The sequence below is a fragment of the Trachinotus anak genome, unplaced genomic scaffold (assembly GCF_046630095.1).
Source record: "Trachinotus anak isolate AG129_WGS33_773 ecotype Australia unplaced genomic scaffold, CSIRO_AGI_Tana_v1 ptg000005l, whole genome shotgun sequence".
Taxonomy (NCBI): Eukaryota; Metazoa; Chordata; class Actinopteri; order Carangiformes; family Carangidae; genus Trachinotus; species Trachinotus anak.
Window position 1 is genome coordinate 18,996,353 of NW_027273856.1, and position 14,499 is coordinate 19,010,851.

Below are 14,499 nucleotides of genomic sequence, written 5' to 3' on the forward strand. Positions count from 1 at the left end.
GGAGAATCATAATCTGGCTGAGTGTGTGTGTGTGTGTGTGTGTGTACTAGTAATGTCTGTCACCATTGTCAAACATCATGTCAGTCTGTCTCACAGCATGCTAATTGCATGTGCAAGACAAGAGCATTAGAACAGGGGCAAAATAGTATGAACACCTGACATGACCGTAGATGGAAACACTCTTAGACAAAAGAGTAAGTAAGAGACACGTGCTGACAAGGAGGCAGACGCACTGAAAGACAGACGGCGAGTCATTGGTGGAGAAGTTACTCAACTAAGTGAAACTCTACTGTTTTCACAGCTAAAAGGACAAAAGTGACAGATAGCGTGGGATATTCATGTTTTCAGGAATAGTATGACAAAGAGGATGTCACGAGGGCTGCCGGCAAATGTCTCGGTCAGTGGTTATCAAAGTCTGACTCAGAACTGCACAGTAAAGATTTGATCGAATGGTATAGGTAGGTAAATTATTTTTAGAGTTTCTGGTATCAAGGTCTGATTATGACAAATCCAACTTCCAGTATACCTGTGCGGTAGGCTGAATATTACACTCCTCACACTCAGCGGTTGTCTAACACGATAAATGTTTGATATGTAAGCCCACACAGTAGCATGCATAATTTTAGGCTGCAAGAAAATATCTTAAAATTGGGTGCAGAAAGGTCTGAAAACAAAATAAAAGTCACTCTTTTCAGTTTTTTTAAGACTACACAGTCATAAAATGTTCAAAAAGTTTAAATACAGGCTGGAAGTAAGCTGCTCATGGCTAAATTGATCCTTGTTTTTTTTTTTTTTTTCTTTCTGCTTATCATCTGAGTGAATGCACACTGAAAATATTTCCATCCAGAACTTTAAAAAACAAAACTAAGGATGTAGAAATTTCAGAGAAACAAATCAAGTTTTCCACTAACAGTCAACACTGACAAATACAACTTCATTTGAGAGTTTAATGAGTTGAATTGTATTGTGCTGTAAATAGTCTCTCTCCGTAGGGCACTGCATTGGCCTGCGGACGGTTCCTGGCATGTCTGTGAAGTGTGGCGATGCCCTGTGGGGACGGGAACGCACACACACACACACACACACACACACACTCACACTCTCTCTCTCTCACACAAACACACACACACACACCAGCCCCACCAGCATCCCCCCTCGCAACAGCTGCCGTGCTGCAGGAGGCAGCCGTACCCCTCGCTGATCAAATCTTGTCCGTCACATTTCCCCTAATTAACGGGCATCTGCTTCCCCCATTTTCCCTACATGGCTACACACTTTCCCTCTGTAGTTCCAATCATCTGATCGTTATGACCTTTAACCCCTCCGAGCTCGTCTGGCTCGGAGCATGCCTGCGTTCGCCCGCCTGCCCACCCTCCTTCCTGCTTACCTGCCCGCCACATACCAGCTGGGGAGAGACGCGAGGGCACGCAAACAAACAAACCAATGAGGCAGTGTTCATCTGGAGGACAGACATCACACTTCTGTCTTTTCCAGTGGTTATTATTCCTGCCAAATCTGTGGTTGCAAAAAGTGAAACTTACAACATGAGAACTGTTCATTTCCTAGTCGTTTTTATTTCTGAGAACCACTGTCTTTGCAGCACAGTTATGACTGACGTGCAGAGTCCTTTTCAAAGCCAGAAACCGTTCCAAACAAACCAAAAAAACTTAACTCATTTTTAAATCCTATTTTTGCCCAAGAGATTTGGCTGCTTCCTACTCTGAAGAAAACTTGCACTCATCTCGTTTTGGTGAGGAAAACTTGGCTTACAGGACTGTAATGACTTTTATTCCACTACGAGGAATGACATAATTAAAGTGTGGTAAAAGCTCGGATTAACACCAGTCACTCAGACCCCACAGCCAGTCACCAGCGTCAGGAAATCTTCTCTTTGTCGGAGGGTTTATGTGTAATGGTAAGGACAGAGGAGGATGATGATGATGTTTGTGTGTGTGTGTGTGTGTGTGTGTGTGTGTGTGTGTGTGTGTGCTTGTGCATTCCGTCATTCACAACACAGAAGCACCTGAGCAGGCACCAGCTGGCAATGTGAGAGGTGCGCTCTAATTTAAAATGCATCTCATTAGAAGCAACCCATAGCCTGTCACTGTACTCTTTCTCTGTATAAAGACACAGTGTGGAATTAATGATTTTCTCAAAGAAAAAAAAAACCCTCGAGAAATAGCTGTTGAAATGTTTCTCTCAATAAATATGTTACATAGGAAAGAATTACAGTTAATAGCTTTTTTTTTTTTAATTTTAAATATGTATTTGTTTTAACCAATAGGAGTTTATGTAGATTTTTCTGTTGAAGTTTGACCTTGAATTATGTGTATTTCTACTGAGCAGAGATTGAAGGCTTTTGTTTGTTTGTTGCTATTGTTTAAAACCCATTTCCCATTTGCAGGGAGAAATATACTTAAGAGAAGTGTTTATTCATTTGTAGAGATGGCTCCACTGCCAAGGAGAGGAGACTTGATGGAAGCTCAGATTCATTAAAACTTAATTAATATGCATCATTATGTAAATGAGGGTGCAGTTAATGAGTTTTTAAAAGAAGCATTCCTTAATTAGTTCACTTTTAATGGCATCATCATTTATCTTTTTCTTCTTTGAAGCAGAATGATGCACTAGATGCAGGCAGTTCTAAAATGCTAATCTACGTTTTATCATCTTATTTTTCTGATTTCCATGTGATAGCGACGACATCTCGAATCTCGTCGCTAATGAGGAACGTTTACACGTTTTAATGTCAGTTATTTCAATTCAAGACACTGTAAAATTTCTGAAAAAAGGGGGGGGGGGATTCCAAACAAACACAGAACGCTTATCACATATCCTGAGAAAAAAAAATGATAATTAAAAATGTATCGACCAGCAGAAGTTAAACCCAGACCCTTAGGCTACTCACAAATGCAGTCTTTTTTTTTTCCAGCCCATTTTTGGGGGGGAGGAAAAAAATCTCAACAGTTCCATTTCCCAGAGAACAACACTGGCAGGGTGTCAGAAGACTTGACAAAACCTGGAGACTTCTGACAGCGTCACACTTCTGGATAATTGGTCCCCAGCACTTCCTGTAAAAAGCGAGCAAACTTCCTCCTTAGCAGAGGTCCCAATAAAACTTTCTTCACAGTGTTGCACCTTAACCAACACCACATTTTCTTATTCGTTGTTATGCATGCCACAGTATTGTTTTAGCCATAATGTAAACTGCACAGGAAGTGTTTTTTTTTTTGTCAAATTTCAGTCTGTATCAAATAATGAGAACATGTGAAAACAGGGTTGTGAGGTGAGAGTTTGAGTGTCTTGAATGCTTCTTTAACACTGTTTGTGTATATATTTGTTTGTTCAGGTATAATAATCTTATAGTGCCGGACATTTGAAAACTTTATTTATAAATGTTGAAGCTTTACATGAGGTGGTCTACAATCTGAAAACACATCATGTGAACTGTGTGACCTGGGTCTAGTTCATCCACACACACAGACACACAGACACACACACGCACACACACACACACACACACACATACATATATATCCTCACCCTTTCACATCTTCTCCTCTGATGAACATTTTGATTGTTCCGCCTCAGAAGGAATCAGTTGCATCATTTCTCTTAGGGCATCAGCACTGGGCGGTACAAGCCTTTTGCATTAACAATAAATTTATCATGCATGAGTATGGTCCTCTCCTGTGAATTGATAAGTGGATGTGAATAGGAAAATGCAGTATATTGGCTTGAAAGTGAAAGATGGGTGAAATGACACAGCGAGCCTCAAAGCCCTAATGTGGACACCAATTTTATGTCCAAATTCACATGAGATGTTTTAGATTTTTGAAGGCAGGAACGTAGATTTTTATATCATTTTCCTTTTCATAACAATGTGGCCTTACAGAACTGTACAGCCACATTACAGGAAGTTAGTTTAACTTATTTCATAGCAACAGGAAATAAAATCCCATTATTGTTATTATTATTATTATTATTATTATTGCTGCTATTGTGGTTGTTGTTGTTGTTGAAATGCCTTTGTTTTGCTATTATTATCTCTCTGCTTCTCCTTATAGATGAAATGCAGCAGTTTCTCTCATTATTTAGATGTGCATTCCTGTGGAATCAATTCTCATAGACACATATAAATTATTGTTTAACGAGAAGCTGTATCCTATAAATTATTCAAAGCACCTGGGATTACAATACGAGATCAAATGATAGGAAAGAAAGAGCACTCTGCTGGAGGCAGCCCGCACACGAGCCATCACATCCCCAGTTTGATGTTCCACACAATCTGCTTATGCAGGAATAATTGGGGAGTAACAGACACCATGTGTACAGATGCACTGGCCTCGCTTTTGTACGCCATATTTGGAAAGAGGTAATTGGGCCGCTGGACATGGTCAGCAATGTCACCCCAACCCGTGTACACGTTTGTCCTCTGCGCAGCTAAAGTTACCAAGTAAAGCTCCTGAATAACAAGGAAAAAATAATCATCTTGTTTATTCTCTCCAGCAGGAATCCTTACAAAACTTACAAAGCATGCAAAGAAAGAATGAAAGTTAGGGAGGAGCTGCTTGTTTACAACTGTCACACAGACATAGAGGGGAGCAAACTGTAAAAAAAAAAAAATTTTCATGGCCTCTTTCCCCGTCCGGATGAATTTAAACAGCAGGTTTCCATTGGTGAGAATACAGAAACAGTAGAATTTATTGGTGTGTTGCGGTGCCCTGATGTGTTGTAAAAAGGACACTCCAGTAGATAAGGAGGAAGCCATTGTGTGGCGTGTGACTGATGGAGAAAGGGGATTAAATTGAGTCCTCAGTCATAAAATAAATAATGTGTATGTCACCAAAGTGGGGAGCAGAAAGGAAGAGACAAGAGAAAGATGACAATGATCTGCTCTCACAGGAACCCGGGGCGTTGTAGGCCGGTAGACGGAGGGCATTGTGGGACTGTTAGAAACATGAGGGATGCAGGTGCACTGAGGGATGAATGTGGTTTTGCTGAGTGTGTGTGGCTGCGCTGGGATGAGAGGGGGGCATGTAATTGCCCCCACAGATGGGTGAAGTGTAAGGAGGCAAGAGGCGGGTGTGGGGGGGAGGAGAGGCGGAGAGCAAGTGTGTGCCATGGGTGCATGAGCTACTCTATGTGCGCGTATGTTTTGCTATGCAGAAACCTCAAGCAAATGAGCTAAGAGCATATCCAGGGTGAAACAGAAAAAAAAATTGTCATTGTGAAATATTAAAACTTCAGCAAGCACAGGCACAAAAAAGTTGAGGACAGGATAAGAAGTGTGTGCATATATGTCCAAAACAAGCTTGGGGTATGAAAGATGTGAACCACTCTTTCTACAAAGTACAGCAAGTTTAACAGGTGCTGCAATACCCACAACAGGACTACTTTCTCTTTCCTCATAAATCCGAAACTCACCTCAAAAAAAAAAAAAAGAAAAAAGAAAGAAATAAGAAGACACAAAGACTAGGAAACTCAAGGTGGAAGAGGGATTAAGATGAAGAAAGGACGGGCCGTGGGGAAGGAGAGAGTGAGGGAAAAAAGGATAGAGGGAGCGAGAGAGTGGGAGGGAAACAGGAAGAGGGAGATCATAGCGAGGGAAAAGAAGAAGACCGAAAGATCATAGGAGATGCATCTGCATTTGCACACGAGAGAGAGAGAGAGAGAGAGAGAGAGAGAGAAAGAGAGAGAAAAGAGGGGGAGAGGGAGCAGGAGACCGTAGGGGACTGTCCCCATTCCTGCACCCCACGCTGAGAGCTCCTCTCCTCGACCGTGCCACTTCCGATCAGCCACGCAGACGAGCCTCAGCCCCCATGACAGAGCTGCTGAGACCGGCGGTGCCAGCTAAAGGCTGGATCCCCACTGAATATACTGACGGGAGAGCAAGAAGTTTGGGCTCTCAGTAGGCATGTTCCTCCCCCTCTTATTCATTTCAATTATGAGGGGCTTGTATTCCTGCAGGGCAAGGCCGTGTCGTGTGATCCACTGTAATGCAGCGAGGGCGACATGGAGAAGACACACTGATGCACCATTATCTGCATATTATATGGAGCTGGTTACATCCGTGGCTGCAGCGTGAGGGGAAACGGGCAGGAAATCTCCACTGAGAGGTGACAGAAGCTGAAGATGTAAACACATAAACACCAGATAAAAAAAAATAAATTTGTTTAATGAACACTGGGGGGTGGTGGATGCCTTGTTTATGTTTTGCTGCCACTGATACACCTTGTTCTGGATTCAAGTACTGCCCGGTCCACCTACTTCAAATATAATGGAGAAGTGGTCTCAGACTTTATGTATGAGATCAACAAACATTTTCATTTAATTATATCATGGTCGCGAACCGCTTGAGATGCAAATGCTTTGCAGAAATCACACACATGCATGAACTTGCATACACATTGCCATCGGAGTGAAGCATTGTTGAACTTCCATTGTTCAAGTGCACAAAAAAAATAAAAGTAAAATAAACACAGAATCTGCGTCTTTATGAATCATATATTATACTGATTAATCACCGACTCAGACATGCTGTGGAGGAGAAAAAAATATTCAGGAGAGTCTTCTACCTGAAATCTTTTGCTTCCTATAATCTTTAGTTCAATTTCAGAGGAATATGGGTGTTTTGTAAGTACGACTTCCTTTTCAGTAAAGGCTCTCTTTGTGCAGGCAGAGAATGTGTTTTATTTGTATTTATGCATATGAATAGCATACGCTGAATGCCAATGATTAGATGGCTTAAGTTCCCCTTCAGAGTTCATATCCTCCATAAAACTGTCCAATTATCTGTTCATGAGCTGAGAGGAGGATATGTATGCATGTGTCTGAAAGCATGCCCAACAGTGCCACCTAGCCCTTGAGAGCGGGGGGGAAACAGTTTTTTTTTTTAATATCTTCCTCTGTTTCTGCATTTCATTTTTATGATCCATGAGCAAATTGCCATGAAGTCAGCATTATTCTGTGTTTTCATTCGAACTTTTGCCCCAAATTTCATGTCTTACACCTGGTAGTTGTTTTGGAAAATATGCTATGCAATTCAAAGTCATTACATTTTGGGTTTTTTAATGATTGGGGTGATACTAATAATTTCCTTTCCGTACAAAACAGGAAACCACAACAGTCTATTGTGAAAATTCTAGTGAAATTCCAACACAGCATATAATATGCATACCTTGTCAGTGGTGCAATATAATACCTCACTGTGAGCGAGTGAGTAATTTTTCGCTGTGTGAGTCTGAGTCTGAGCAGGGGAGTTATTCTCTGCCTGATAACTGCCAAAATAACAGCAGATAATTAGGCCCTTTAGAGCGCTGGGTGTCTCTTAACAAAGGCACCTGCGTTTCCTGTGGTGATTGCCGTGCACCCCGAGTGATTGTCATTTTTAATCTAGCACTCCCGCTGAGACTTCTTCGCCAGCAACCTAGTCTGCAGGGTGCCAAAGGTACCTGCATGGGAAGCGTGCGGGTGTTCATGTGGATGTGCACGCTGCATGCATGTGTGCAAGTGTATCCGGTTAGCCAAGCATGTGTCAGTGCATGCACATGAAAGTGTAAGTGTAAGACACATTCACACCTCTGTGGATGCTCCTGTGCACTTGTGAGTGTGTGCATGCGTATAAAAGGTGTTTATGTATATGCAATGTAAATACTGCCGGGTGTTCTGCCACTCTCCTCATAGCTATGCTGTGGTTGCCACAAGTTCAAAAGGTTGACATTAGAATTGACATCACACCAGAGGTGAATGTTATCAGTCAGCCTCTGCAAAAAGGAAATTAGCTTCTCTACATTCAGGTTTGTGTGTTCATAAATGTGGCTCATGCTACTGGCAACCAGCAAATGTTTGCGAATGTACAGGAATGATTTTCAGTTCATCTGAATGAAATAATTTGTTCTGAACATCCTCCCTCATCTGACTGCTCTGACAAGAAACAGACACTCTCCTCCTCTCTCTCTCTCTCTCTCTCTCTCTTTCTCTCTCTCTCTCTCTCTCTCCTCCCAATAAAGAAACAAACAGAGAGCCAAATAAACCCGTTGCAATTCCTCTCCAGTGCAGCCATCCACATCCTGGACTGTGCCAGGTCGGGGAAATCATTGGAATTGTTTACCCCCCCACCCCCACTACCACCCTCACTCCACCCCCCAATACCACCACCACCACACACATACACACCTCCCATCTTCATCTCCCTCTCCTCCTCCTCCTCCTCCTCCTCCTCCTCCTCCTCCCCCCCCCCACCCCCCCCACCCCTCCCTCCCCTTCTCCTCTACAAAATGAGATGCCCGTGTCTGATCGCCTGAGCCAATTTGCAGACCCATGTGGCACCCTTCCCTTCAGACCTGGGCATTGTGCCTCTCGCTCCCTGGCAAAGAGGCGAGGAATTATTTTTATCCCCCAAACACGCGGATATGCACCGATGATTTCAAATGCCTGCCTCGCACATTGTCAGGGATGATTTTGGCCAGGTGCCAAACCTATTATATTGATCTCTCTTTCTCTGTATTTCAATAGCCACAGACAATGCAGATTTACTGCAGAACATATTAGGGAAATAAAAATCAGTCTCAGGCACTAAACTCGCTGAAACTGATGGCATGTGTGTGAGTGTTTGTGTGTGTGTATCCGTGCATGATTATGCTGAAGGCTTCTCTCTCTAAATTTTGTTAACAATATTCTCAGGTTTAGGTCTATCTCCATGGTAGCCTGAGATCCAGTGTTTTCACTATTTAAACTAATATGCAGCTCCCTCTAATCAAATGCCTAATTATATTCTGACATATTCTCATCATATCATTTAGTATCATAACATTTGAGCCATTATTTTTTTCTACCTCAGCTTATTGCTTTGGCATCTAGATCTTTCTCCTTGGAGTGCGTTGCTGGCATGTCATCTCTGGCTTTGGTTGGAAACGATGAGACCTCCGATGTTTGCCGAGGTACACACGGGAATATTCAAATGTTGAAACTGGCAGGGAACGGTGCTGTCAGCTAATGAGCGTGTCTATGAGAAAATGATTTGGTTGTTTCCTGAGAGGGAAATCACAGAGAATGGCTAAATGGGAGCTCTCCGAAGAGACTCTGCAGAGGCTCGGTGTACGGCGATGAGACCGTGTTGGGAGGCCGGGCGGATTGGATGAACACTGTCTGTCTGCCTCAGTGCCAATGTCATTAGCGCTGAGGACTGAGGACGACCACCATGTCCCCTTTGATTGCCATTAGAGCCTGGAGCCAAACAAAGAACCAAACAAAAGGCCCTGAATAGACTTGGAGTGGAGGTCATGCCAGCCACAGTGAGACTTCAATAGCAGAGCTTTTGGTGTCCTTAGACCTGCAATTTTCAGCTTGTTTGGCACAGTGGCACATTTTAACAAGACAAAACATACTGTATCAATCATGCACAGTAAATGGATTGATCACACACGGTTCAGCATCTCATAGAAAACCCCTCTGGCTGATCCTATAAAGAGAGAATATCAAATGTAAACAGCGAGTAAACAAAGCTCTTTTATGTGGAGAGGCAATGTGTGATCATGACATAATTTCACTCCTACAGGGAAATTTTCATTTGACGCTGCTTTAACCCTTTAGCAAAATTTCTATAATCATGTTAAAGGTACCCTGCACAGCTTTTGACCACTGAGGGTGCTGCAGAGCGGTAATGTTGTCATGAGCAGGTGCCCATATTATTTCATTATTATTTCTCATGCGCAGACACACACACAAGTGAAGCAATACCCAACTGCAGAAAACAATTCATAGTTGGTTCCTGAGAGGGTTAGGAAATATATGCCTTTAAAATATTAATTTATTCATTTTTTTATGTTAAATGTAAGCAAAACTCCTTAAGGCACCTTTAAAGACGCACACAATGTATTTTCTCCATCAGCTTCATATTAGGAGTAGCATTTTCCATGATCATTTATTGTCTTCTAAAGTTGTAACTGTGTTGGTTATTTCACAAGAGACATTTGTGTTATTTGTGTGAATTTCGTTGCTTTTTTAATATTGATTTAAAGTGGTCAGAGCTCCATTGGAAAAAGGTGATGCCACAAAATCTGACCATAGTTGTGGAGTTGCTGGTTTATATAATTAAGCTGTAAACCACTGTCAATCAGATGTGATCAAACCATGAAGTCCTCATGAAGCAATAATTTGATTTTTGACTCTTGAACCCTTCATAAATAATCACTTTTTTTAACTTTACTAGTTACTTATTCAGTGATTTATATTTAATATCCAGATTTGATACTTCAATCATGTAACAGTACAAGAAATGTAACATTTTCAAGCACCACACTAGCATCAGCATCCAAATCAGGTGCGGCTCTGTATCCGTATCCGACTGACCTCACACACTGGCCATGCATGGTCAGCCATGACGTTTAACAACTGTCTACATTATTGCCATTGGTTTCACTTAATTTGCTGTGTAAATGTGCTGCTGCTGTGAAGTGAATTGCAAAAACTCAATGAGCTACAAGTTGAAAGCTTCAGCAAACTCTAATAGAGTAAAATAACTGTCCCCCGAGCAAAACGGTACAATTCATTACAGAGATGAAAGCGGAGGATCTTGCAGTTGAATTCACCATCCTCCATTTAAAGTATTAATGTAAGTATTCAATCAGAATCTATGTAGTTTTGTTTTTTTGCAGTGTTTCCTCACCTGAAACATTTTTTGACTGTTCAGTCAAATCCTCTATATTATGAATATTGTATGCATTGAACATATATCAACAATTTTGAGGTGGGATTTTCTGCATTTTGTTTTCATTCAAGAAAACACAGCTATCTTTTTTTCGTCATTTCCTCATTTCTTCCTTTCTTTCTGTTTTGCTCTGCTTTTGTGTGTGTGTGTGTGTGTGCGTGCGTGCGTGCATGCTTGCTTCATTTTGCGCCCCCTCTGTGTGACACAGTATTTCACTGCTATAGTCAGATTAGAGGGGTCAACTTCATCTCATTGCTGCAATGTCTTAAATGAAAAACATTTACAGCCCAGAGTAAAGAAACAGTTAATGAGGGTTTTCACTGACCTCTGAGCCTCTTTGACAAGAGTAACACCTCATTGTTTGGCCTTGAGTTTTCACTCGTTTGTTTAGGCAGACGTCCTGTTGTAATTGAGGTCAAAATGTCTTGGCAATGATAGATGTCATACAATGCAATGATTTTGTGTTGATATTTCCTTCTCTCTTAAAGATGACCAGGTGCAATAATAGCCTTTTGGAGTGGGAACGTAATCTGTGAGAGGTTGTTTTTTCTCGTGCCCTGGTCCTGCCCAGGCATTCCTAGTTTGAAAGTGGCTGCCGTAAATTGCTGCACAGATACAACATAGAGAAAACCTTTCTGAGGTAGTTCAATGACAAGAGGGGGATGAAGAAATAGCTTTATTGCTATATTAATTGTGTAACTGAACACCTTGAAGTGCTTACAACTACACTGAAAGGAGGCATGTTGGCAGCAGTGGCACCCACTCTGTATACAAAGCTACGTAACATTCAGAGATATTTACACATGTAATGATTATTAAGCAAATACACTGTTCGATACAGTTTTAGTGACTGCAAAATGTTTGTGTTTGTGTGTGATTCTTTGCATCTGTTCTCATGCAGGATCTCCTTGCAGATCCCATAAGACTCCTCTGGCTGGCGTCCCATCAGAACTCGTCACTTGAATGAGAGACGGCTCGATGGTGCTCAGATGGAGAGAGAATTGTCAGAGGGGCGGCATGTGACTAATCAGGACTGGGCTCGGCTCCCTGCCTCCCAGACCATATTCTGCTGATTCAAAAGGCCACTGAGACTCCATTGTAATGGAAAAGCATGATGGGGCCATCAGAGAAAGTCAAGAAAATATTGTGGTTGATATTGCTTTGGTTGATGTCCAACACAATATGTGGTAATCTATCAGCAGAGCTGTTGAGATGGGATTCATTACATGGTGTGGATAAACTACTGATTGATCCACCCTTGTGTCAGTGATCAGCAACAAACCAAGTTGTGGATCAAACATATGGGTTACTCATGTCTAACCAGTGGTCTGTGTTGCTGTTGTTTGTGCCCTCTACCTTATGCCGCCCATCTACCTTGTCTCTATCTTTTTCTCACTCCCTTTTTTATCTCTTCCTTTTCTCTCTCTGGTCATTCTCTGGCTTGCTCCGTGCCTCCACACACACATAAAATGGAGAGCAGCGGTGAGGTTCCAATTCAGAACAAATTTGTGGTGCTGCCGGCCCCGTACCCGCTCAGCAGTTGCCGAGGGGACCCAGGGGAGCCCTATCACAGCTCTATATGCAAATGTCCCCGCACCTGGGCAACAGCGTGGGCATGCTGGGACTGGGAGCTTATTTATGCAAATCTCGGGGAGACAGTCACAGCACAACACAGAGCCGGCCACAGACACTGGTGGCCATATCTCCCCGCCAGCACAACAACTAGTTGGGAAAACGTGGAAAACATGAAAGATGTGGACCGAGTGGCAAAAGGAAAGAGGAGTGACAGGGTATGAGGAGATTGGGGAAATGTGGAGCTCATGGTAAATAAAATGTATGGATGTTGCAGATGGATTTACAGTTTGCAGGGATTTGTGGGCTGGTTTCCCTGCATTTCAAGGACATTCAGTATTAGAATTATTGACCGAATATGTAGAAGTGACTGTGCAGGTATGTGCAACGTGACGATCAATAAGTGAGACAATTAATGTTGAAATGCTTGATTTTTTTTTTGCATTAGTGTTCGCATAAAGCAAACAGACACATATCAGAGAGCACACACACACACACACACACAGAGAACGTGCACACGCATGCACAAGCACCACAAAGGTGTTTGTTTACCATCACAACACCACTGACAAGAGGCAATAACGCTGAATGTGTTAAAGCGCTCCGCGGCGAAAGGAGAACAAAACCAATCTTTGTGTCTCAGCTGGCCCTGCCTCCCGACTGGGCCGCACCACTGTGTGAGACATCACACAGGAAAACGCTCCCTCTCCGCACACAACAGGCCGCATTAATGTGCAAATGTATGCAAGAAAATTTCAGAAAAGCCGAAATTACTGAGCCAAATGAGGTAGCTGCACTCAAATTGTTGGGATTATGAATAATTACCGCACGATTTTCTGGAACTTTCCCTCAGTTTCTGGGGAAACAATGACTTCAGTGGTTTAATTGAAGAAAATCCAAATGCGGGGTGAAGTTATTGTTTTCCAGTGGCTGGAGGTAGGAGCTACCACTCTCACACGCTGAATCAGTGGACGTGGAATCAGTAGAAAGTAGCAATCATCCCCCTTGATTTTCTCCAAACTTTGTGGATGAGCTGTCATCTCAATATCTGATAGCTCAAAAGAAGTCAGTGGAAAGGCTTAAACATTTTGTTTGGCTGAGGTGACAATGTTTCTAGAACTAAAAATCTGTGCTGCTCGATACTTAGCTAACGAACAATGCTGGGCAGTAATGCATTACTTAATAAGAAATAACAAATGTTTCACGAACAAGTTGTACAGTGGATTATAATCCAGTTACTAATCCCTTACAGTTGTGGACAGGCAGGAAGGGGGTCTCATAATGCCGTATTTCACCCTAAGAATGATGCACAAGCCTGGGGACTGACTGGCAGCTTTGATGCTCTGATCACCAAAATGCTGCCTCTCACCTTCTAGTTCAAAACCGGGAGAGGAGGGGAAAAAAAAAAAAAAAACGAGACGAGACGAGAGACAAGGTGGTTAAGAATGATGGCTTGTGAATCTTTGTGGTTTGATTGAGAGCAGCAATAAACTTGGATATGACGTAAAGTGCTTTAAAAAATGTAGATGAGTCCATCATGAAAAGCAGATGAAAGGAGTCTTTGGTGATGTGGACCAAGAAAGAAAAATGTCGGAGAAGAAAATGACTTAAAGAAAGAGGTAGAAAAGGGAGGGGAGGGGATGAAGGTGGGCTAGGACGGCTGTTGTTATTGTGTTTGATGTAGTGCTTGACAAGAGAGAGAGTTTAGAAATCCTTGTGTAGTACGAGGCAGAGGAAGAGAGGGTTCATTTAAATGCATGCTCACTCAGGGCCCATACGGAGTGGGTGTCTGCTGAGAATTCATCATGGCCTCGCTGATAAAGCCTCAGCCTCTTAGCGAGGGGAAAGGAGAGACAGATCACTCTCTTGAGGTGAGATTGCCTCGTGGATGGACACTTGTTATGTAGAAATACACAACACTGACGGATATTACTGTGGCACTTTCGGACCAGTTAGTCATCCCTCCATCCTCCATCCATCCATTTCCCCAGGTTTAACATGAAGTGCTCTCTGGGGACCATAAGCTGCAGACTGCATCAGTGATTAAAGCTTCACAACAATTAGGAGGAAAGTTTTCTGAGAAATGTATCAATCTTTTCTTTTCAAAGTATTCGAATAGCGATTTATGAAAATTTCAAAGGATCTGTTCAAACTTAATTAGACATGTTGAAAACATACACACGAACCACTCACTTTGTAGCTACTTAAAACCCCCT

At 42.4% G+C, this 14,499-nt stretch overlaps 1 protein-coding gene across 1 annotated transcript in view; it reads right to left on the minus strand.

The window, feature by feature from the left end:
• Positions 1-14,499, minus strand: part of ccnk (cyclin K) — a 263,741-nt gene that overhangs the window by 121,578 nt on the left and 127,664 nt on the right. The gene's annotated exons all lie outside the window — the stretch shown is intronic.